The sequence below is a fragment of the Molothrus ater genome, chromosome 16 (assembly GCF_012460135.2).
Source record: "Molothrus ater isolate BHLD 08-10-18 breed brown headed cowbird chromosome 16, BPBGC_Mater_1.1, whole genome shotgun sequence".
Classification (NCBI taxonomy): Eukaryota; Metazoa; Chordata; class Aves; order Passeriformes; family Icteridae; genus Molothrus; species Molothrus ater.
This window is the reverse complement of record NC_050493.2, coordinates 2,033,316-2,056,288: the sequence shown is the minus strand read 5'-3', so window position 1 is coordinate 2,056,288 and position 22,973 is coordinate 2,033,316. Positions and strand designations below refer to the sequence as shown.

Sequence of the window (22,973 nt, the reverse complement as noted above, 5' to 3'; positions counted from 1 at the left end):
GAATTGCCCCCAGCACCTCAAAATGGTGTTTCCTAAAACCAGCAGATTTTAAGTGCCAGCATCGTGGCCCTGAGTGCCAGGACTGTGTTCAGGATCTCTGAGTTTCTCTGGGTGTACAAGATTTTCATGGAGCTGAAACCCAAGATTTTCCCATGCCCCTCTTCTATCCCAGCACCACATTCCCTCGGGCTTCCAGACATTCCATTCCTTTCCTGGGAAGTGCAGCAAAGCCTGCCCAGCACCCAGGCTCCCAAAAAAAAACGGGAAAAGGTGGGATTGATCTGCTCCCTCCCTGGAGCTGCTCCTTCCAACAGCACCTGGCTCTGCAATGAGCATTTCTAGTTCCTGGCCTGCTCCTTTGTGAGACAAAATGAGTCTTTTTCATTTCCTTTTCCTTAGAGTAATAACATTGTCTGGGAAAAAGTGTGATTTTCATATCTGACTCATCTCCTGGACTGATAATAATTTCCTTTATTCCCCATCCCTCGTTAGGGGGGTAAAAATCGGCTGGTTTGGGGGGATGTTGTTGCACTACTTGAGGCTCTGTAACACATCCACACTCAGCAAATCCAAGCCTTGGCAGGGAAGGAGAGGGTGAAAGAGTTAACTGGGATTTGGGAAGAGCCCACACATCCCCTCCAGCCCGTGGGCTGCTAATGAGCCATCATTCACTGCTAAATTACTCCCTGCAATCGTCTGTCTGCTGCTCAACCATTTATCCAGGGGAAGAGCACTCAGAGCTCCAGGTTCTAATCCATAAACTCGGATTGCCATGGGATACCGGGGAAGGACTGGGAAATTTGCAGGGCCCGATTCCCTCACATCAGGCAGAGCTCATCCATCCTATTCCTTTCCCTCACAATGCCAAAACTACCTGGTTGTCATGGCTTGGAATTAAAAAATTAAAAATTAAATTAAAATTTTAAAAATCGAAAACTAGCAAACCAAAGCCACTACACAAAATCAGTATTTCCACCCAGTTTCCAACTGAAACCACCACACCTGGGGAGAGGGGAAAAAAAAACCCCAAACAACTCATCAGAGGCTCAGGGCTGCTCTGGGATGGAATTTGACCAGCTCTCCACAGAGACTGATCCCAAAATAGCCCTGCAGGCTCCCAGGCTGTCCTGCTCCAGGCCACAGCAGGGACAGGACACGGTGCTGGCACCGTCCCCAGCTCCCTGTCAGGACCTGGCACGGTCAGGGTCCCCCCAGGCAGGGCTGGAGAGGGAATTCTCGACAAGGAGCAAAAGAACTCATTAAAGTCTGGTGTCCCTGCAGGCACAGCTCCTGGAACAGGGTGTGGGTGGCAGGCTGAGGCTGGGAAATGAATGACAATTGTCAGCAAGGAATCACACAGAGTCCCAGGATCTCTGAGGTGGGAAGAGACCTCCAGGACCATCCAGTCCCAGCTGTGCCCGATGCCCACCTTGTCCCCAGCCCAGAGCACTCAGTGCCACCTCCAGGAGCTCCTGGGACACCTCCAGGGATGGGCACTCCAGACCTCCAGTGCCTGACCACCCTGTTCCATGGAGAAATTCCTCCTGATGTCCAAGCTGAGCCTCCCCAGGCACAGCTTGAGGCCATTTCCTCTCATCCTGTTGCTGATTATCTGGGAGAAGAAGCCACCACCATTCCTGACGGGAATCTGCAGCTTGCTGGGGTTGTTCTGTTTTCCCCGCTGTTCCCCAGCACTTTTTTCCTGGGAAATATGGAAAACCTGCCCACTGCCATTCCCAGAACCTCATCCTCTCCCCTGGAGCAGCAGCTTCATACACTGAAGGCAAACCTAGTGTGGGGTTCTCCAAATTCCCCTTGCTGCTAAGAGTTACAAATTTATTATGAAAGCTGGGCTTTCTGGTGGTCACTTCAACATCCCCAATCCTGGAATGATGTGGATATAGAAGCACAGAATGGCTAAGGATGGAAAAGACCTCAAAGATCATCAAGTGCATCATGATAAGACAACCTCAGAGTCAGCACCAAAAAAGTCAGAGTCTGAAAAGCTGAAAAACCTAAACACCACAAGGCAAATAAAAGGAATTTGTACATTGTTACTCTCTAAAATCCCAAGTTTCCTTAGGCAAACCCAAGATCCTCCTGTGGAGCGCTGAGCCAATCCTGAATTCATTTCCCAATTCCCTTTGACAATTCGTGCCCTTTTTGCTTTGTCTCCAGCACCCGTGACTTTTGCTTCCTATTGAAGTGTGGGAGAAAATCTGCAGCGATCTGTCAGGGAGGGGAGAGAGGCCACGAGGGACGGGGACAGGAGAGGACAAGGAGGTGGCCTGGAACGTCAGCAGCTGTGCCCAGGAGCTGATCCAGCAGATTGGAGCGCGGCAGGACGCCTGGGAAAGGTTGACAGACGGCTGACACTGCAAAATCTCACCTCAGGGATCTCCATTATCCTTTTGGGATGGTATTTGGAGGCAGGCAGCACTAATGTGATGACAGGGCCAGCTGTGAGCGGGGATGTTGGAGCGGGATCCTGCCGGGACGCCGGGCAGGACCCGCCGGGCACCGACAAGGACGGATGGCCCTGAACGGCGGCCAAGCTCCGCTGGGAGCTTGGGGATTGTTGGAGAGGATGCTGAGGAGCAGATGAGCCAAACATCCACTGCTCCAGCCTTCCAGTGTAATTATCTTCCCCTGACACCAACGGGAGCCGGGGAAACGGGGATATTTTTATGCCTTCTGAAATGGTTTATTGCTCGCAGCGCAAATTTCCCGCTCGCTGACGAGCACAGATCCACGAGGAGGGTCAAGGAAGGGACACTCAAGATGGATTTGGCCATTCCCCTGCAGTCAGCCACTAGGAGCCACTGTTGATTTTGTCCGAATTAAAGGCAGTCCCAGAGCAGGAATTTTTCCAGGAGTCTTTTTCTCCGGGTGAAACAAATCGTTGATTTGCTGAAACCAAAGCTTTTCATGGCGAGGATTATTTTCGTCCAACTTTCTGGCTGGGAGAAAACGAAATTGCAACAACACTTTCAAATTGCTGCAATGTCTCGTTTTGACCTGCTCAGAGCTGGAAACTTCAGGCTTTTGGCTCCAGCAGTGGTTCTGTCATGAGATGCAGCTCGGGTTGGGATGTGTAACAAAGCTTGGCAGCAAAATGAGGCACTTCCAGGAGAGTTGGTCTAAAGTGGAGGTTTTTGCTTTTTGCCAATTTTTTTCGAAGCCTCAACGATTCTGGCAGGGAAAATACCTGCCCTCCATTGGGCTCCAAGCTGCACCAGGAAAAAATTCCTTTTCCAAACACAAAGAGGGTGAGCACGACCCCCCAGCAGCTTTGGGGACCTCCACACCTTCTGCTGCTGCAATTATTGACCTTTGCATCAGTCCAGGATTCCAGGGCCAAAAGGTCACCACGTGGAATGGCAGGAGGATCCAGAAAGCTCAGGAATCCCCAGAATGTGGGAGAAGATTGGCAATGCTGGCCTGAGGATCCCCCGGGCTGGATGTGGAGGCTGGAATGGGAACGGCCGTGCTGGAAACTGTCACCAACAACCAGCACAGAATGGTGAACCCCAAGTCCCATTGGCAGATCCCAGGGAACACGCAAAAATGTTCGGATTTCAGTCTAAGCTTCACAATTTCAGATTTAAATCATCCTTGGGCTGCAGGGTTAAATTTCCCACTATTCGAGGGAAGGGCAGGAACTGTGTGGGATCAGTTTGGGAGATTTCAGCATCCTTGAGTTTAAATAAGAGCAAGCTCTGACTGCAGGCAAAACACATCCCATCTCTGCCCGTTTTCAAGGCCATTTTTATGCTGCAGAATATTCCAGCGATTCCAAACTATGCTTTTATTAGGGACAAACCTCAAACAGTTCATTCCAAGTTCAGATAAACAGACCAAAAAAAAAAAAAAAATCCTTTCCTAAATAGTTTAGGTCTGAAAACCTCGGGAGCTGAGAATCTGCCACTTGTGGTTTCAGCAAGGACCCCAGAGCCTTCCTGGAACCACGGAATGCAATAAAAGAGAAACCCATCGATGGCTCCTCCAAGCAGACAATGAAGGGCGGAATTTGCAGCCTCGGATTCTCTTTGTGCACCTGAATTCCTGCAGTTCTCCAAGGACTGGGATCTCTTTGTGCCTCTTTTTCCTCTCGCCCACCTTCTCCCTCATCTCCTTTGATTGCTGCATCCACCAGCTGCTATTTTACATAATTTAGGCTCGGTCTCAGCAGGACAACTGAACACCTTTCTGCTCTGAAACTCCGAAATAATCACACCTGCATCCCTCACAGAGGAGGAAAGGTCTCTTCCACACCACCTCCTCCCTGCAGAATGACCAGGGAAGTTTCCAGAGTTAAAAACGTTGTTTTCCTTCAGAAATCCCCCTCCAAAGCAGCTCAACTTTTCCTGAGCTGGGAGATCTGAGAGTGGCAGAGCCCCGAGGAGCAGTAAACAAACCCAGAACATTGAGTCTCATAAACATCCTTTGCACTTGGGTTGTTTTTTCTCCTAGTCCCGAGCCTAAAGCTGTCAATGGGACTTGCAGCACTTGTTTATGTTGGCTTTTCTGCTTTAGATGTTGCATTCAGCCCACAGAGGCTCTGACCAGGCACAATAATGATCTGTCAATCCCTGCCTGGCTCCGGGGCACTCCTGTTTCCTCCCATCGCCTCATTTTTGGGCAATTATAATTCTCCAATTACCAGGTTTTCCACTGCCACAGAGTTCACCTGTCTGCAGCCCCGTGTCAGGGAATTAAAACCCTCAGAGAATGCAGAGAGAGGAGAAGGAGCCCAGGGACTTTAAGGAGCATCCAGTCCCACCTAGGGGCACTTCCCACCATCCCAGGGTGCCCCAGCCCGGCCTGGGACACCCCCAGGGATCCACAGCTTCTCTGGGAACCTGTGCCAGGCTTCCCCACCCTTCCCAGGGAGGAATCTGAGCATTCCCAGGAGAAGAAGGAGGGGAGGAGGGATCTGTGGCATCTCCCAGTGCTCAGTTACACACAGCGGGGACAGGCTGCCCTGCTCTCCTCACTCTGCTGGGTTTCATTTCCAGCTGTGTCATTCCCCTGCCTCTGGAGCAGCCTGGGCAAAAAGCTCCTTTTCCAGGGAGTTTCAGGAGGCAGAGGAAGCAGAGCTGTCAGGGGATGTAAGTGACACCCCAGGGAAGATGAAGGTTCCGTTCTGACCTTTATTTTTCTCTCCATCTTTGCTTGTCAAAGATCAAACTGAGCAATTCTGATATTTCTGAGGTAAGTAAACAACCCAGCAAAGCAAACAAGCAGAACCCCCCGAGCAATTGCAGACCTGGCTGCTTCCTCCTCTGCTTTCCCTGCCTTTAAAAAGCAAACCCAAAAAACCCCAGCAATAACACAAGTGGGCTTTTCAGCTCCTGCATCTGAAAATATCTCCTGTGTAAACCATTTGGATTAAGTTTATTTACTACAAGATTGGACTCTTCATGTCTGAAAATCAGCTTCAAACTGGTTTAGTCCATCTAGACCACAGGAATTGCCTTCCTATATGTGATAAAATTTCCTAAAAAAAAAAAAAGGGGGTTTGGGTGATGTTTTCCCAGGCTCCATGAGCACAGTTCAAAGTTATTTCTGCTCTCTGACCTTGGAAAGGGATCAGGGACTTGAACCAGGATATCCCAGCCCTGGAAACTGAGATATTTTGCTATTTTGGGGTGCCACTGCCCTAAATTTAACAGCCAGACACAACCACAACCTCTCAGAAGCACAAGTCCTACTCAAGAAGGGGTTCTCTGTTATTAAAGCCTCTCCTAAAAGTTGTGGCTTTAAGGAGTTTGTGCTTTCCACTAAAAAAAAAAAAAAAGTGTCACTGAGAGATTTCCAAATGGGCTCTGCTTCAAAGTGGGCTGGAAACAGAAGGAAAAAGAGATCTCCTCCTTGTGCCTGCTGATGGATGTTCCCTCTCTGGGTTTGGAATGAAAAATGGGGAATTTATTCCCTCAGTCACCTCCACTCTCAGGTTTTATGCCTCCCTCTAAATGGGATCCTTCATGTGGAGCGATAACAATTTAATTGAAGATAACTGATGGTAATTTTTCCTCCTCTCAATTGACCTGCTTGATCTCCTAATGCTCTGCAGAGTTCCTTTTAACTCTCTGCTCCATGGTTGATGATTCCATTCCCAGATGCAAAACTCTGCTCCTTCCTGGAGCTGCCAAAGGGACACTGGGGGGTGGAGGAAGCACCAAACCCCAAACCCAGCGGAGTTCAGTGACCAGATTCCAAATTCAGGCACCCCCCAAGATTTTTGTGCCGGTCCCTGCAGTTCGGGTTTGGATACTGGGAAGGAATTGCTCCCCGTGAGGCCCTGGCACAGAATCCCAGGGAAGCTGGGAGTGTCCAAGGCCAGGCTGGACAGGGCTTGGAGCCTCTGGGCTGCTGGAAGGTGACCCTGGGGGTAGCACTGGATGAGCTTTAAGGTTTTTCCCAACCCAGCCCATCCCAGGGCTCTCTGTCTCCAGGCTGGGAGTGTTTTCTCTCCAGAAGAACCCCTGGGTGCCACATTTCCCTGTCCTGCAAGAAGAGCAGAGTTTGTTCTCTGGGATAATCAACTTCCCTCAGAAGCTTCCCTGGCAGGAGATCCCACGTGGCAGAACATATTTGCAGTATTACTTTCCCATTTCTCAGTTTCATTCAGCAAAATGCAATTTCATTTCCAGTGACATAAATGCCAAGCAGGATTAGATCAAGTGCTGCCTGCTCCAGCCTCTGGAGGACGGGACCAGGGCAATCTGAAATGTTATCAGCAGAACAGTTTGGGAAAGCAGGGCAATCAGCTGGGTTATATCTGGGTGGAGGATCACTTGGAGTGACAGATGGCTCAAAAATAAGCCTTAAAATGAGAAAAACCCACCCAAACCCTGTAAAACAATGCCCCAAAGCAGGCCAGCAGTGCTCAGGTTCAGTTATTAAATGAGAAGTCCCAGCAGGAAGGAGCCAGCTCTCCAAATAAGCAGGGAATGGCTCCAGCAAAGCCCCAGGAGCAGCTGGGAGAACTGGACTCTGCACACTGGTGCCACTGTCAGGAAAAAGAGGGAAAATGGGAATGTGGCTGTGCTGAGGCCAGGGAATGTCTCCTGGGCTGAGTGCAGGGGGATCACCCTCAGGAGCATCCCAGGAGATGCTCTGGCCTCTTCCCAACATCCCAGAGCCTGTCACTGGAGCCTTTTCCCTGGAAACAGGAGCAGGTTTCTCCCTGCTGCCATCCCACCCTGCATGGCCTTGGCTCCTTTAAAAGCCTCTGGCCAAAATCCAGGGAATTCATCCAGCCTGAATCATTCCCATCCATATGCTGAGCAGCACCAGTGGATCTGCTGGCCAGGACAGCTCAGAGCAGGGCCTGGCCTGACTCTCATCCAAGAAATTTGGCTTCTCCCTCACCATAAAAAAATTACATTCACACAAGGAATTCTATCCACACGGCTCCTGCCCACTGCAAAGCTGTTCTTGACCACGCTCTGTGCTGAAGTCAATAATTAATGGCCCCCCAAATCATCAGCACAATGCCTGAAATCAGCCTTGTTTGGCTGGTTAACCACAAAGAATTAATTTTTAAAATATAATGCAACATTCCTACTGATTTACGGTCCTTTAAAACATATATTAACAAATATAGCTTTATATTTAGGCTGAAGAGATCTCAAATCTCATTAATTCAAAAGAAGAACGAGGGTCTACCTTTTCCTTTTAGGTGTGAGCTGAGTCCTGGGATATGAAGAGCTGGAATATTTAAGACTGGGATACACACAAAACCCATGGAATATGCTACAGCCCCTTGCAGGCAAAAAAGGAGCAACAGAGACCCAGCCTGAAGGAATCTGCACAAGAAATGAAGGTTAATTATGGATTTTTCTTGGGAAAATCCTCCAGCCACTCCCCACAGCTGCCCAAGAGCATCACAGGCGGCACCACATGCACTGAAGGTGGCAGGACACGCACACAGAGAGAGAGTAAAGAACCATTTCCCAACTCTTTGATGACACTTTAGCAACGATTCCATGATCTTTATCCAGCTCCTGGCTCTCTGCAACCCCGGGATCAAAGACCTTTGGGTTGTCATTAGCAGGCAAACCCAATAGAAGTTGTTTACTTCGGCCGAGTTAATGGCACTGGAAATATTTAATCAAAAAATGGACACACTCCCCCTATTACTGCCAAGATGATTCAGAAGGGGCCACTTAAATCTGGTTTGTCAAGCCATTACTCATCCCCTGCTAATAGAGCTTTATGGAGAGTCCCTTTGAAAAATGCACTTTGGTGATCCGCGGGCATCGGGAGATGAAATGCATCGGGGGAGCTCAGCAGGGGCTGTGCTGGGGAGGAAGGTGGGCATGTGTTTAGTCTGTGTTTCAAAAAAAAAAGCACCTTGGCTTAGTCATCTGTGCAGCCCAGGAGAGGAGCTGGAGAGGCTGGAGGGGGAAATGAGTTCAAGGAGAGGGTAATTCTTGAAAAAAACACGAGCCAGCCGCTGGACCTGATCTCTGAGTGCCCAAGTGGGATGTGAAGAGATGGGAGAAGGTTGGGAGACGTTTTAAAAGGTCCAAGGGTCTTGGAATAGGAGGAGGAAATGGAAATGTTGGAGGACAGCAGGAGAAAAGCTGGGGGTGTGTCTCGTTTGGGCACAGGGAGTTCTTCATGGGTTTTCCTTTGGGGAACTGAAGCCCAGAATGGTTTGGGTTGAAGGCACCTCAAAGCCCATCCAGTGCCACCCCCTGCCATGGGCAGGGACACCTCCCACTGTCCCAGGGTGCTCCAAGCCCTGTCCAGCCTGGCCTTGGACACTGCCAGGGATCCACAGCTTCTCTGGGAATTCACACAGCTTCCCACCTCACAGGGAGGAATTCAGGAATTCAAGAATTCCTTCCCAATATTCCATCTGTCCCTGCCCTCTTGTCAGTTTGAAGCCATTCCCTCTGTCCTGGCACTCCTGGCCCTTGTGAAAGATCTCTCTCCACCTTTCTTGCAGATTCCCTTCAGACGCTGAAAAGCCACAGTTCACTGACCCCAGATCCTTCTCCAGGCTGAACAATCCCAATTCCAGCTGATCCCAATTAACCAGGGCTGTTCACCCTCTCGATGCCAGGAAACCTCTGAGCACCCTGACATGGCAACACTTGATCCTGCCTCAGAGCCTGGGCATGGACCAGCTGAGTTCAGCTCTATTTATTGTGATTTTTGTGGCACTGGATCAAAAAGATCCCTTGGGATCTCAGGATCCAGGTCATTCCTAGGCTGGGTAACTCACCTTTTCCACAGGCTGATGAAGTTCATGGACATCCAATGGGGACAGCACAGCTGGAGAAACCTCCAGCCCTTTTATGTCCCCAAACTGGACTGTCCCAGGTTTGATACAGCTTCCCAAAGAGAGAAAATGCTCCCAAACTGCTGAAGATCCCAAGGTTTAACATCACAGAAATGATCATCTGCAAACCCACATCTGGAACCCAGGCAGCAGCTCCTCCCTGCTCACATCAAACACAGAGCCAGGAGAACAAACCCAGGGGAAATCCACATTTCCTCCCCTCCAGCAAACCCAAAACAACCCCAGCAATCGTCCTGAGCTCCTTTTTGTCTGGGAAAGCACAAAGCTGTGAGAGCCCAGGGTGCTGCAGCCCTCAGCCAAGGCAGGCAGATGGGAACCTTGGAGCTCCCCGTGAATTATTGATCTCTCCTTTCAGCCACCAGCACCAGACTAGAGCAGCAATTAAAGCCCATCCACCAGGATCAGAAAGGGAAAGCAGAAAGACAAAAAGCTACAAAAGCAGAGGCTGTGTTTGCCAGCAGCCTCCAGCACGTGCAGCTGGCACTGGGAACCAGGGGCTCTCCTGAGGCTCCTGCTCCATTTTACCTCGGGAATTCTGGAATCGTGGAATGCCCTGAGCTGGGAGGGACACGCAGGGAGCAGAGCCCAGCTCCTGCCCTGCAAAAACCCCACCCTGTGCATCCCTGGCAGCGCTGTCCCCGCGCCCTGGGGCTGTGCCATTCCCTGGGGAGCTGTTCCAGTGCCCAGCACTCTCCAGGGAAGAACCTGTCCCTAAAATCCAACCTAAACCTCCCCTGGCACAGCTCCAGCAGGGAGCAGAGCTCTCCCCTGGTCCTCAGGAGAAGCTGCAGACCACTTGTGCCTGAGGAATTTAAAAATAAACTTTAAAAAATAACAACATAAAATATAAATAAAATAAAGATTTAAAAAAAAACCCCAAAAATAAAATAAAATAGAAATAAAAACCCCCAAAATAAAATAAAATAAATAAAATAAAATAAAATAAAATAAAATAAAATATTAAAAAAACAACAAGCACTGGCACCCTTCCTGCTCCCTGAGATGAGAGGAGCTTGTTCTGCTGAGGCAGGGAAGGACTCCAGAGGCCAGGGAGGAATTTCAAGGAAAAGGGAAGGACAGCAGAGGTCAGGGAGGAATTCCAAGGACAGCAGAGCTGCCCTTCAGCACAGTGGGACCACCTGGACTCTGCACTGAGTGAAAGCCTGGAATTTCCAAGTGGGAGCAAAAAGCAGCAGAGGAGCTCAGTGAGCCCTGCTCCTCATCACCTCTTTGTATCCCATAATTCTATCCAGGCCCAGGGTTTGCACCTGGCAGAATTTCAGAGTCTGGAGATGGCCCAGTGCTCCCACATTTTCACCTTCTTGACAAAAAAAAAAACCTGCAGTGAAATGAAATTCTATGAAACCACCACCAATATTCACAGAAAGCACTGTGCTGACTTTGCACTATGCTTTTCTCTTGCCATATTTATTCCTAACATTGGGAAGAAGTCTGGAAAACAGAACTTCAAACACAGGAGGTGACTTTCCATGGGATTTTCTGATTCCTTTTGCAGGAATGATGCCTCACTCCCAAGCCTGCTCTGCTTTTCAGTGTGGTTTTATTGTTATGGGAACAAAATGATACAGGAAAAAATAAAAAAAAATCAGTGGTTCTAATTTGATATAATGACATAAAATCACCTCTAAAATAATGAAATTCAGCTGGATTAGCCCTAATAACAGCAGCACTAATTAAAATTATTGCAGTTCACTATTACTGTGGGCTTGGTGAACACCTGAGACTCTCCCCAGGCAGGAGTGGGTGAGTTTGGTTTTGGGGGTCCTTAGCTCAGCCTTGGTGAGCTGGGCAAAGGGGGCTGTTAAGGAACACTAATTACCCACCACTAATTACAGCAGCAATAGCAACACCTCTCCCATCACCCTGCAAGGCTCTGCCAACCCCTGCAGGTCCCACATCCAGCTGGGGGGGAGATGGCAGGCAGGGACAGCTCTGACAAATAAATAAACCAGGATTTCACTGGATTCAGTTCCCTGCAGGTCCCACATGCAGCTGGGGGGGAGATGGCAGGCAGGGACAGCTCTGACAAATAAATAAACCAGGATTTCACTGGATTCAGTTCCCTGCGGGTCCCACATGCAGCTGGGGGGGAGATGGCAGGCAGGGACAGCTCTGACTAACAAACAAAGCAGGATTTCAGTGGATTCCCCATCCCTGGCAGTGTCCAAGGCCTGGAGCAGCCTGGGGTGGTGGAAGGTCCCTGCCCGTGGAACAAGATCCCTTTCAAGGTCCCTTCAACCCAAACCATTCTGGGATTATTTCTTTTGCAACTTTCTATCTTCCATGCCTTAATCAAGATGGTTTTTTCCCCTGGTTTTTCCCAGTCCTGCCATGGCTCTGAGTGGCAGAAGTGAAGCAGGAAGAGCCACGAGGAGCAAAGAGCCAGAGCTGCTCCAAAGCCCTGCTCAGCCCAGACCCCACGGCTGCTCCAGGGCCTGGATCCACCTCCTGCTCCCAGGAAAAAGCCAAACTGATCCAAATCCTCCAGGCAGGGATGGAACAGGCAACACCAGGTTGAATTTGAGAGTGGCAGCGAGAGAATTCAGACTGCAGCTCCTGCCTGGTGGCTTTCATAAACTCCTCAAGCTCCACCACCAACGCACCCTGTGCAAACCCCGAGCCCCTGAGGAAGCCACGAGCTCCCAAAAACCCCTGCCCTGCTGGAAATCCTCCTGGTGGGCTCCCAAAGCAGGCAGACCATGCTGAAAGCCGCCAGATGATTTCATTTGTGGCATCCACGGGCGGATCTCAAGCGATTATTTGCTGCAAGCCAGGCTGGAGGAGGTGGCGAGTGTTTCCATGGCAATGAGCTGGCATTGCCTTGGTGACCACGGGCTGCTGGTGCTGCTGAAGCACCCTGACCTCTGCACAGCTGAGCACAGCACGGAATTTCCTCCTTGCCTGCCTAATGGTGGCTTTTATTGGAGCTCAGCCCCAGCCAGGAGTTGCCTCAGGTGGTTGTGCAGAGCCAGGGGAAGCATCCTCAGCTCCTCGTGGCAGCCAAGCCTGAGTTAACCTGTCCCTCAGTCAGCTGCAAACCAAGCCCCAGCTCCAGTCCTGGCTGCTCCTGAGCCTCAATCCACCCAACTAGAAAATGAAACAGAGGAGACCCAGCACTTCATTAGCCCAGACATCAAAAGCAAATTAATCCATCAGCGTTTAAAGGCTTTAAGAGAGGTCACGCTGAGAGACAGATGTGTTAACAAGGTGCAGGAGTGGCTGGCACATCAAAAAGCAGCTTTGCAGTTTCCTCCCAGGTGAGGAGTTCATCCAGATTTCTGTGGGAGAGTCAGAACTGGGTCTGTGTTCCTCCAAACCACCTCCAGATAAAGTTTGTGTTAGCATCAAAGCCTCATCCTGAGCTCACATGGCAGGAAATTGTTGCAGCTCTGCCTTTGAGAGCTCCCAGTGCTTCCTCTCCCGGCTTTTCTGGTTGGACCATTCCTGCCCCAAAACCTGATCCCACTGAAGCATCCCTCGTGTTCCTTTTCAAATCCAAGCCCTGCACTCCACAGCCCCAAAGTGTTTTCCATGGAGATGCTAAAAAACCAAAGGCACCTTTGGGGTGCAGGGCAGAAGTTTGGGAGAGCAGCAAAGGCTGGGAGAGAGGAGTTAGGAGGGAGCTGGGGCCCTGCTGCCCCTGAGCTGCAGGGAACAGGCTCCAGTTTGGCTCCCAACACAGAATTATGGAATGATGGCACGTCCTGGTTGGAAGGGACCCACAGGGACCATCCAGCTCTGCACAGACACCCCAACCAATCCCACCCTGGGCATCCCTGGAGTGGTGTCCAAACCCTCCTGGAGCTCTGGCAGCCTCGGGGCCGTGCCCAAACACCCTCTGGGGGAGGAACCTTTTCCTAATATCCAACCTGACCCTCTCTGGCACAGCTCCAGCCCTTCCCTGGTCCCAGGAACTGCAGATCCTGAGGAGTTTCCCCTCAGCCTCCTCCTCTCCAGGCTGAGGCGCAGAAAAGTCCACGGACATGGCCCAAAACTTCACATCCTGTTGACACAACTCCCTGGAGCCACACAGAGCACAAAGCAGAGTGCAGTGACCCTAAAGACACACAGCCACGTGTTCTAACAAGTTCTTCTACTCCAAGCACACCATTCCCCAGTAGATTTGATACTTTCCAGGCCAAATTCCTCGTTTAAACAAAAGCCAGGAGCGATTTTGTCTCGTTTCAGCAAAACCTCCCTTAAAATCTCCCAGCCAGGGCTTCACACTTCAGCCACAGGAGTGAGGGAGCACAAAGGGACAGTGCCAGCGTGGCAGGGGACACTGGGCAGCCTGGGGGACAGGCAGAGCACCGCTGCCTTCAGCCACAGGAATTGGGACATCTGGAGAACACACCAGAAATGTTCTGGAGCATCCTGTGCCTCCTGGTGAGTGCTCACCCCTGGGATTTGAGCATATGGCTGCTGCAAGCCTGCCCAGTGCCACTCTGATTTTTTTAACCATCAAACCAGTCCCCCAGGCTCCCCAGCCTGCATTTCCCCTCCCTATCAAAGAAGGAAAAAGAATCCAATTTGGGGTTTCGAGAGTTTCCAGCTAAGAGATACAATTAGAAAAATATTCACTGCAGATGATGATAAATAACCCTGGGCTGGAGAACCTCAGCAAGGATCTGTTCTTCAGGCGGGTGTGATGACACAAAATCTTCTGCAGGGCTGTTTTACAAGCTTTCCCCTGAGCCCAAACTTGTTAACCTTCATTTCCCTGCCTGTTTGCAGAGGAATGACAGCTGCAGCCATAAATCCAGCACTCAGGTTTCCTGTCAGAGTTAAAAAATCAAATATGGATGAAACCCTCTGCTGTGACACCCTGACGAGCAAGAAGGAGGGGAAGAAAAGAAAAAAAATTAAAAAAAAAAAAAAAGGAGTGGGAGGAAATCCACAGCTTTAAAATAATTTCTGAAGCACAAAAAAGACTTGTGCAAGTCGAGTGGGAAACATGCACTGCATGGTTTCCTTCCCTCATTACCTGTCTGGAGCCTGAGCCTGCCTGTCCATCACCCTCTCCAGGTTCAGCTCAGCCTCAGGAATGGGGAAAAGCTGTTCTGGGGAAGGAGGGAGCTGAGGAACATCCCCCAGCCATCAAACCCTGCAGCCAGGGAGTGATTCCTGCTGCTCTGGGTGGCTGTGTGTGCTGGGAGCCTGGCAGGGATGTAAATCCCATTGCTCCAGCCCGGAAAGGGGGGACACAGCCAAGCAGAGACATGGGAACAGCCTTTTAGGTATCTTCCAGAAGTGGTTTTGGGGGTTCTGAGTTGTTCCCTGCATCACCTCTGCCCCTGATGGTTCCAGAGGCACAAGCTGGGGTTTCTGGCTGTGCCCACCGTGCTGAGGAACATCCCCCAGCCATCAAACCCTGCAGCCAGGGAGTGATTCCTGCTGCTCTGGGTGATTGTGTGTGCTGGGAGCCTGGCAGGGATGTAAATCCCATTGCTCCAGCCCAGAAAGGGGGGACACAGCCAGGGAGAGAAGCAGAGGAATGGGAATAACCTTTTAGGTATCTTCCAGAAGTGGTTTTGGGGGTTCTGAGTTGTTCCCTGCATCACCTCTGGCCCTGATGGTTCCAGAGGCACAAGCTGGGGTTTCTGGCTGTGCCCACCGTGCGGCTCAGCCCCCTGGCACACGCAGCAGTGGCACCTGGCAGCAGCACAAGCAGCACAAGCAGCACATCAGGAGCTCCTCCAGAGCCACCCCAGCTGCTGATCTGCGCTCCCGGCAGCTCCCAGCACCAGGAGGGCTCTGCAGCACGCGCAGGTCACTGGCAGGAGATAATTGCCCAGCAACCCACGCTGTTCTCCGGCCCAAAATCACCTCCACAAACGACTTTCAACTCTTTGTCCTCCCAGCAGCAGCGACCGGGACAAACGACGCCCTCAGGGTGGATGTTTTGCCCCTGAAGCCTTCAGGAATGAAAGGAAAATGCTGATTTCTCTCCCATATCTTGTTCTCTCCCCGGCTGGTTTCATTTATTCCCGTTTATTGATTGGGTTTGAGGCGGCTCAGAGCTGGGAAATTCCTGCCTGATGTGCCTGGGGAACAGAAGAGGCAGGGATTGGTGCCCCTGGTCCCAGCTCTGCTCCAGGTGCAGCTCTGGGAGCTGCCAGCACCCCCTGGCCTCCCATCCCACCCCAGCCCCAAGGAACGAACCAACCCATGTATAGTCATGTCGAGAGACAGGGAATTACAGGATCCATCTGTCTGCAGCAAAGCCAATTCCCTCTGGAGTATATAAAATTAACTCCTTTTTTCTCCTTTTTTTTTTTTTTTTGGAGGTAGTTTTCTCTGTTTTACTACAGTCACAACTTTCAGATCTGTGTGGGACAAGGAGAGGACAAGGACAGGGAGAGAGGAACTATTAATCTGGACAGGGATCAGACAGGAGAGAAAACTCCTGGGAAAGTGGGAAAGTGGTCTCCTGGCCCATCCTCCCTGCTCTAAAAAAGCTTTGCCACTGATGCTCCGAGGGCTGTGCTCTGTGTTTTTCCCAAATTGGGAGTCAGGCTGTCTTTAGGGCTGTAAACCAGACAGTGCAAACAAAAATAGAGCTGGAAAAAGAATGTGAGCAGGGATGCCAAACCTCCCTCATTTCCAAGAGTCTCGCTCCTCTCACATCAGCTTTCCACCCCACTCCTAAAAAAGCATCCCCACCCTGGAATCCAAAGCCCAGGAGGAGCCTGCAAGGTGACATTTTCACTTCATTCATAATTCTGGGAGATGTCACTGGTTAAAAGCTGAGGAGGATCCACAGCTGGGATGGCAGCAGTGGGGATGGAGCTGCTCAGGTGCCCAGGGGCAGAGGCTGCACTGGCACCCTGAGCATCTTTAATCCACACCTGGCTGCTCCTTCCATGCCTTCACAAGGATTTTCTCGTTTTCTGCTTTAGAGGTGCAAGGCTCTGTTCCCATTCCCAATTTTATCACTCCTTGCAATAACTCAAAGTCACTAAAACTGGAAAAGAATTCCAAGGTCATCAACATACCACTAACCCACATCATGAAATGCCACATCCACTGATTTTTCCAACATTTTCAGGGATGGTGACCCCACCACTGCCCTGGGCAGCCCCTTCCAGTGTTTAACCACCCTTCCAGTGAAGAAATATTTCCTAAAATCCCACCTGGCACAGAGCACATTGCAATCCTGGTCTCAGGGAACAAAAAAAAATCCCAGGAAACACAAGATGGATGCAGAAACATCCTCAGCTGATGGTGTTCCAGCAGTTTCATCCTTCCTGTGTCAACCCAAACCACTCCTTGCTTCCCAAGGCGCCAAAGCTTTTCTGCCTCAGCCTTTCACAATCCCCTCTCTGCTCTCCCTGTTTTTCCTGGAGGCTCCTGTGAGGATGGGAGCTGCTGGAGGGACCTGCTGGGCACTGTGACATCTCTGGGCTCCCTGATCACAGCTGGCACCGGGCAGACCCCAGAGCTGTGCCTGGAACTCGTCCTTTGTCACCTGTGGAACACAGATTTGCTCCCCTGCTCCAAGCCACCCTCACCCTCCCTCTCCCAAAGCCAGTCCCAGATGAAAAGCACAGATCTGGCTGGCAGCAGAAGGAACAGACCCAACAAAAGCCCCGCTGTGGTGTGCAAGTCACTCCAAGCCCGTGTCCCTCTGCACGGTGCCAGCCCTGCCTGGCCTGGAGCTCATCAGAGCCCCTGTCCCAGCACCAGGGACTGGCTGGGATTTCCACACATTCCTGATGGAATGCAGCTGCCAGGAGCGCTCTGCTCTCCTGCTGGGGGCTGGATGCTGCTGGGTTTATTTTACCTGCTGGAACTCAAACGTCCTGGCTGCAGCTGCCCCGTGCCACCCCGGGGCTCTGCAGTGGGGCTGTGTGGGATCAGGGCACTGGGGATGGATCCAGATGGAAAAAAAAACCCCATATCTGGGGGCTCCTGCATGCTGTGGGACCGAGCTCATCCCCAGTTTGCAGGCAGCAGGGAAAGCTGTCTCTGTCACCTGCCTGTCACTGTCACCTTCTGTCCCAACCCCTCACCAGAAACAACACCTGATGGCACAAGTGAGGGGAAGCAAGCACTGGGAAACGTTCCTGCAGTTCCACCGGGAATTTTGGGATATTCCCATGGCTGATGAGCGCATCCAGAGCAAGCAAAGCCCCCCGTGCTCAGGCTCTGCACTGGGGGGAGTTATGGCCTCAGCCCTGCTCTGCCGAGGTGCTGCTCCTGTCTGCTCCAAGGCCCAGGAAGGGAAGGATCTCTGGGATCTCTTTCCCTTATATAGTAAAAAAAAATATCCCAAGAGAAGGAAAACAGAGCAGGGGAGGAGCCCTTAAATTGGAGAAAAGGGGGAGAGAGGAGGCTCTGTGTGGAAGGACATGGTTTATCCATGACCATGGTCCAGCAGCGAGCCAGGACACCTGGATTTTCCCTGCCAGCACTTCCTGCTGCCCTGCCTGTGATCCCTGATTCCCTCTGAGGTGGGAATGACACTCCCAGGTGGAAATCTCCCCGTGGGAGCTGCTGCTGGCTCTGCTCAGGGGGCATCCCCAACCTGATGCTGACCTGACGGCAAGAGGGCCTGGATGTGCAATAAAAACATCTCTGGGCACAAAAGATGGAAAACATCCCTTTCTTCCCAAAGTTCCCTAGGAAAAGCCCTTGCCTGAGGTGGGGACAGATTCAGGTTGTCCCCAAGTTGTGGAAAAAGCTGAATTTCCATCACTGATACGTTCTCCAGTGATCCAGCCTGGGGAGAGCTGTCCTCTCACTGCTGGGACCTTGAGAGGGAGCAGGGAAGGGAGAGCTCAGAGTGCAGCTGGCACAGCCCAAACACAGCCCAAAGCGCTCCTGAGTCTCACACCATTCCTACCACAGCCACAAACACACTGGGCTGACTTTTCACATCCCAGTCTGGGCTGGGGGAATCACTTTGCCTCAAATCCTGCCAGTGTGTGAGGTCCTGAAAATTGGATCCTGCAAAAATTTGGAGAAGGGAAGAAGTTTTGCCAGCTGAAAGCATGAACCTCAGCTCAGGGTAGTATTTTATTGAGTCACAACTCAAAAGGAATTTCAGCAATTTGCTTCAAACACTGCTGAAAAATCCTGCTCTGCTTTCTGAGTAAGTGCTGAGCTTTCCATGCCAAACCAATTTTTCAAGCCAAAATTGACAAACGCTAAAGCAGGACGTCACTGCTGGAGCGAGCGCTGCCTTCAATCACACAGAATGACTTTTACTCCAGAATAATGAAATGTTCTACTCAAAACCAACACTCCTCTCGCTCTGACAAGCCACGGACCACTGGGTGCACCTCAAGGTCAGCTCCTGCTCCAAAGGCAGCTGCTCCCAACGAAACATGCCATGGATGAGGGATCAGAAAAGCAATTAAAAGCTCTTTGAACAGCAATAGCTTGGAACAAATACTAATTTGTACTTCTCTGCTGAGGAGAGAATATAAAATAACGTTTCTAGTGCCATTTGATGTAAATGGAGCTTTTTATGTGGGATCATTACAAGTATCAACAGCTCCTTCAGTGAATTCTTCTGGGAAGCTGAGTGGGGGGCTCGTGGATCATTTCCCTCTGCAGGGACCACACCAGCACCTCTCCTGTCCTTCTCCTGGATAATCCCAGAGCTGGGAATCGAGGCAGGCCGAAGGAGCAGCAATTATTTCCTCAGAGCACTCAGAGATGCTGACTCTGGGGCAAAAAGGAATCAGTTTTCCACTTGGGAACGTCCTGGGACGGGATCCCTGTGCCAGGTATCCCAGGCCACCAGCCCAAGGTGGTGCCTTTGGAGTGCCCTGCTCCCTGCTCAGTGCTGCAGTGCCATGGCACATTCTCAGATCCTCTGGAGAGCTGTCAGCTGCAATGAATGCAGAACAAAACTCATCCAATGTTCTGAAATGGCCTGGAAGATTAATGCAAGGATTGCCTCTCTCTTTGTACTTGGCTCTCCTCATCCGCGGGAGCGCTCCTTGTGCTGGGGATGGATGGATTAATAAATTAATAAATAAATAAAAAATATGTAAATAAACACAGCACTGGAAGGGGGGGAAAAAAAAACCCAGGGAGGACTCCACAGCAGGCAATTAACCTTTGAAATCCAAGCTGTGCTGCTGCTAATGAACAGCACCCTGGAACCTCTGAGTTCCCAGCCATGTCCCAGGTGGAGCTGGCTCTGGACCCTGAGGATGTCCTGGGCAGGGTCTGACTGCTCCCAGTGCCTGGAATGCCAAGGAAACACTTCCCATCAGCAGCTGCCCTGATCTCCTGCCACCAAGGGGCTGTGCTGCCCTGAGAAAAGCTCTGCACAGCAGTTCTGGGGTCTCCTCACCTTCCCCAGGAGCTGTCACGGGACAGGGTCCCCTGGAGGGTTTGGAACAATGCTTTGGAATATGTGTTAGGGAGAGATCCTCCCCTGGGCAGGCCCTGGCACAGATTCCCAGAGCAGCTGTGGCTGCCCCTGGAGCCCTGGCAGTGTCCAGGGCCAGGCTGGATGAGGTTTGGAGCCCCCCGGGATGGTGGAAGGTGTCCCTGCCATGGTGGGGAGGAATGAGATGATGATGATGATGTTTCAAGTCCCCTCCAACCCAAACCATTCCATGGTTCCATGACTCACTCTGTGCACCAAAGGGAGTGGTGCCATTTAGCCAGGAGCAGCCAGGTGAGCAGACTGGTGGGAATTTCACATTCCCACAAAAACACAGACTGAAGTCCTGAGGGGCCCTGGGTGAGGCCAGGGCTCTCTTTGTGTGGAGGCAGCACCCGAGGCCGTGGCAGTACAACCCCAGCTCCTCCTGATCTCTGCTCCCTCTGACAGGATCCAGGGAATGGCATGGAGCTGTCCCACAGGAGGGTCAGGTTGGATTTCAGGGGCAGGTTCCTCCCCAGAGGGTGCTGGCACTGCCCAGGCTCCCCAGGGAATGGGCACAGCCCTGAGGCTGCCAGAGCTCCAGGAGGGCTTGGACACCACTCCAGGGATGCCCAGGGTGGGGTTTTTGGGGGGGTCTCTGCAGGGCTGGATGGTCCCTGTGGGTCTCCCCTAACTCAGGATGTTCTGTGGTTCCAAAATCAAAGAAGTCCCAGGAGCCAGGAGGGTTTTGCCTCCAGTCCTGGCACCTTCCACCTCATCCAGCAGAGCTGGACAATGATGCTCCACTGCCTCAAGAGGGCTCCGTGAGACTTCTCTGCAGAGCTCTGCCGCGTCCCAGGATGAGAGGAGGAACAGCAGCAGGACCAGCCAGCCCTGCTCCATCTCCCCTCAGAACCCCTCACCCTCCCCACACACACAGCACTGAGGCTTTGGCTCAATAAAAATCGATTTTCTGTGTCCATCTACCTGCAAAGCCACTGGGGACTACAGAGAAGTTGGAAAAGGAAAAAAAAAAAGAAAAAAAAAAAAAAAGCAAGAAGCCAGGAGTAAATTGTATAAAAGGGATTGGGCATTTCCCTATGGACACTAAAGTTTGGGATGGGCTTCCCTGGGGCTGCTGCTCTGCTTTGTTTGCAGTTTGATCCAACGGGACAATGGCCTAAAAAAAGTGGTGAAAGTCAAGAGCAGAGAAGCTGCTGAAGCTGTTTCACTCTGCAGAAATGTTGGGAAGTGTTGGTGGGACAGGTTTCCTAGAGAAGCTGTGGATGTCCCATCCCTGGACGTGTCCAAGGCCAAGTTGGATAGGAGCAGCCAGGGACAGTGGAAGGTGTCCCTGCCCATGGCAAAGTGGATGAACTTTAGAATTCCAACCATTCCAGGATTCTGTGGTTGTGTTCTGCAGGGATCCAGCAGAGCCCTTCCCATGCTGCCACCAGCAGAGCACAGGCTCCCCTGGATTCCCTAAAAACTGCTCTGGGAGTGACTTGGAACAGCAAGGGAAACAGAGGAGAGCCACAGAGCAGCTCCTAAGTCCCTTTAAAACGGGAAATGGCCTCTGGATTGGGCAGGATGGAGAAGACAACAACGGCAACACCCGCACCTGGTTCCAGCCTGGAGAGGGTCAGAACTTCCCGCCTGGAACACTCTGGGGGCAGGTGCTGGGCAGGCCCCAGCCAGCTGTGATCCCACTGCTGTTCCTGTCAGGCTCATGGCCCCAGAGGGAGCCATTCCCCCTCCCTCCACCCCAGAGCCCAGCTCTGCCTCTGGGGCCCTGTGCCCAGACACCTCCTCCTGCTCTCCACACCAACCAGCCCCACCCCAGCCTTGCAGCCAATCCTCACACGAGGGGGGCTCCCAAATCCCCCCTCACTTTGCCCACAGAGGCCACAGAGTTTTGTGCCAAAACCCAGAGAAGTTTCCTGTTGGATTTGGAGAGTCCCTCAGCCCCTGGGACACCACTGGGAGGTGAGGTGTCACCAAGCTGGGCTCTGACACTCTGCACCTCATTATCCCAGTGTCCCAGGCACGTGGGAGACCTTTTCCAGGTTTCACTTCCATTTTCCTCCCCTTTTATTGGGCAGTGCCTGTGAGCAGAGCTGGCAGGGATCTGCCACTCCGCAGCCAAAAAGCTTCGGAATCTTTATTGCCATTGGCTTTGAGATGCCCTAAAGCCAAGCTTTTACAAGGTAAAATCCAATAAAAGCCAGCCAGCTACAGCTCTCCTTTGTTAGCAGCAAGGCTGTAATTATCCCAATTCGCTTTTATGGGACTGACTGGGGACACACTCCATGTGATCCTGGATTTTCTCCTACTGCCTGCCTCAGGTTTTCCCCAAGCTCCCATCACGGCAAAATCCAAGGGCTGACAAAGCTGTATCTGCCTGACAAAAGAGTATCCATGCAGAAATGAGGGATGAATGGCCTATTCAGAAGCCACTGACAAGGTGTATTTCCCAATTTTAGAACTTCTCGTGGAACAACGAAGCAGGATTCAACAGGGAGCTGACAGGGACAGCTCAATCTCTGCTGGGTTTGGACACTTTGCTGTAATTCTGATTTGTCGTTGCACGGTTGAGGTTGTTTTAGCTGAGTCCTGTTTTTTTTTTTTTTTTTGGAGAGAAAATAAGTCTCAGCCTAAAATAGGGGAGGTTAAAGCACAGGAGTGGAGAGAAAATGAAATAGCAGCACTCCAGAGGGTTTTTTGTCATGGTCCTGAGCAGTGCTTAATCCTGGGAAATGATGGAGAAGGAGCTGCAGAGCCTCTCTCTTGTCCTGCCTTTGGGTAGATTATGCTGCTCTGCCTTTCCTCATTCCCAAACACACAGACCATGGAAGAGAGGAGGAGCAGCTCTAAAAATAACCCTGACCTGGTCATGACCCTGCAGGGAAGGTTCTGGGGAAGCACTGGATTCCTTTGATCCCAGAAAAGCAGACCTGGCCTCGTTGGGATGCGTTTCCTGCACCTGACACAGAGGTGACATGAGAAATTCCCGAGCACACCTTGACAAAACAGCGGAAAATCCCCAATTTTTCCAAGCAAGAAAAGCCCAGAAGAACAGAACTTTGCCAGGGTGACCAGGTGGAGATGCTCTCCTGTCTCAGCTCCCTCTCATGGCACAGCCCCTCCAGTTCCAAGCTGTCCTCAGCTCCTGCTCAGCTTCCTGCCATCCCAGCACTGGGAAGAACAGCACCATTCCTCTTCCCCCCCTCCAAAAACTTCAATAAAGTCCTACTCACACCCTGTGAGAGCAAATTAAAGGGTTTGGAGCCTTCAGGGACACCCTAA

The 22,973-nt window shown here is 51.4% G+C and overlaps 1 protein-coding gene across 1 annotated transcript in view; it reads right to left on the bottom strand.

Moving 5' to 3' along the window:
* Nucleotides 1–22,973, bottom strand: part of LOC118692511 (voltage-dependent T-type calcium channel subunit alpha-1H) — a 111,204-nt gene that overhangs the window by 50,882 nt on the left and 37,349 nt on the right.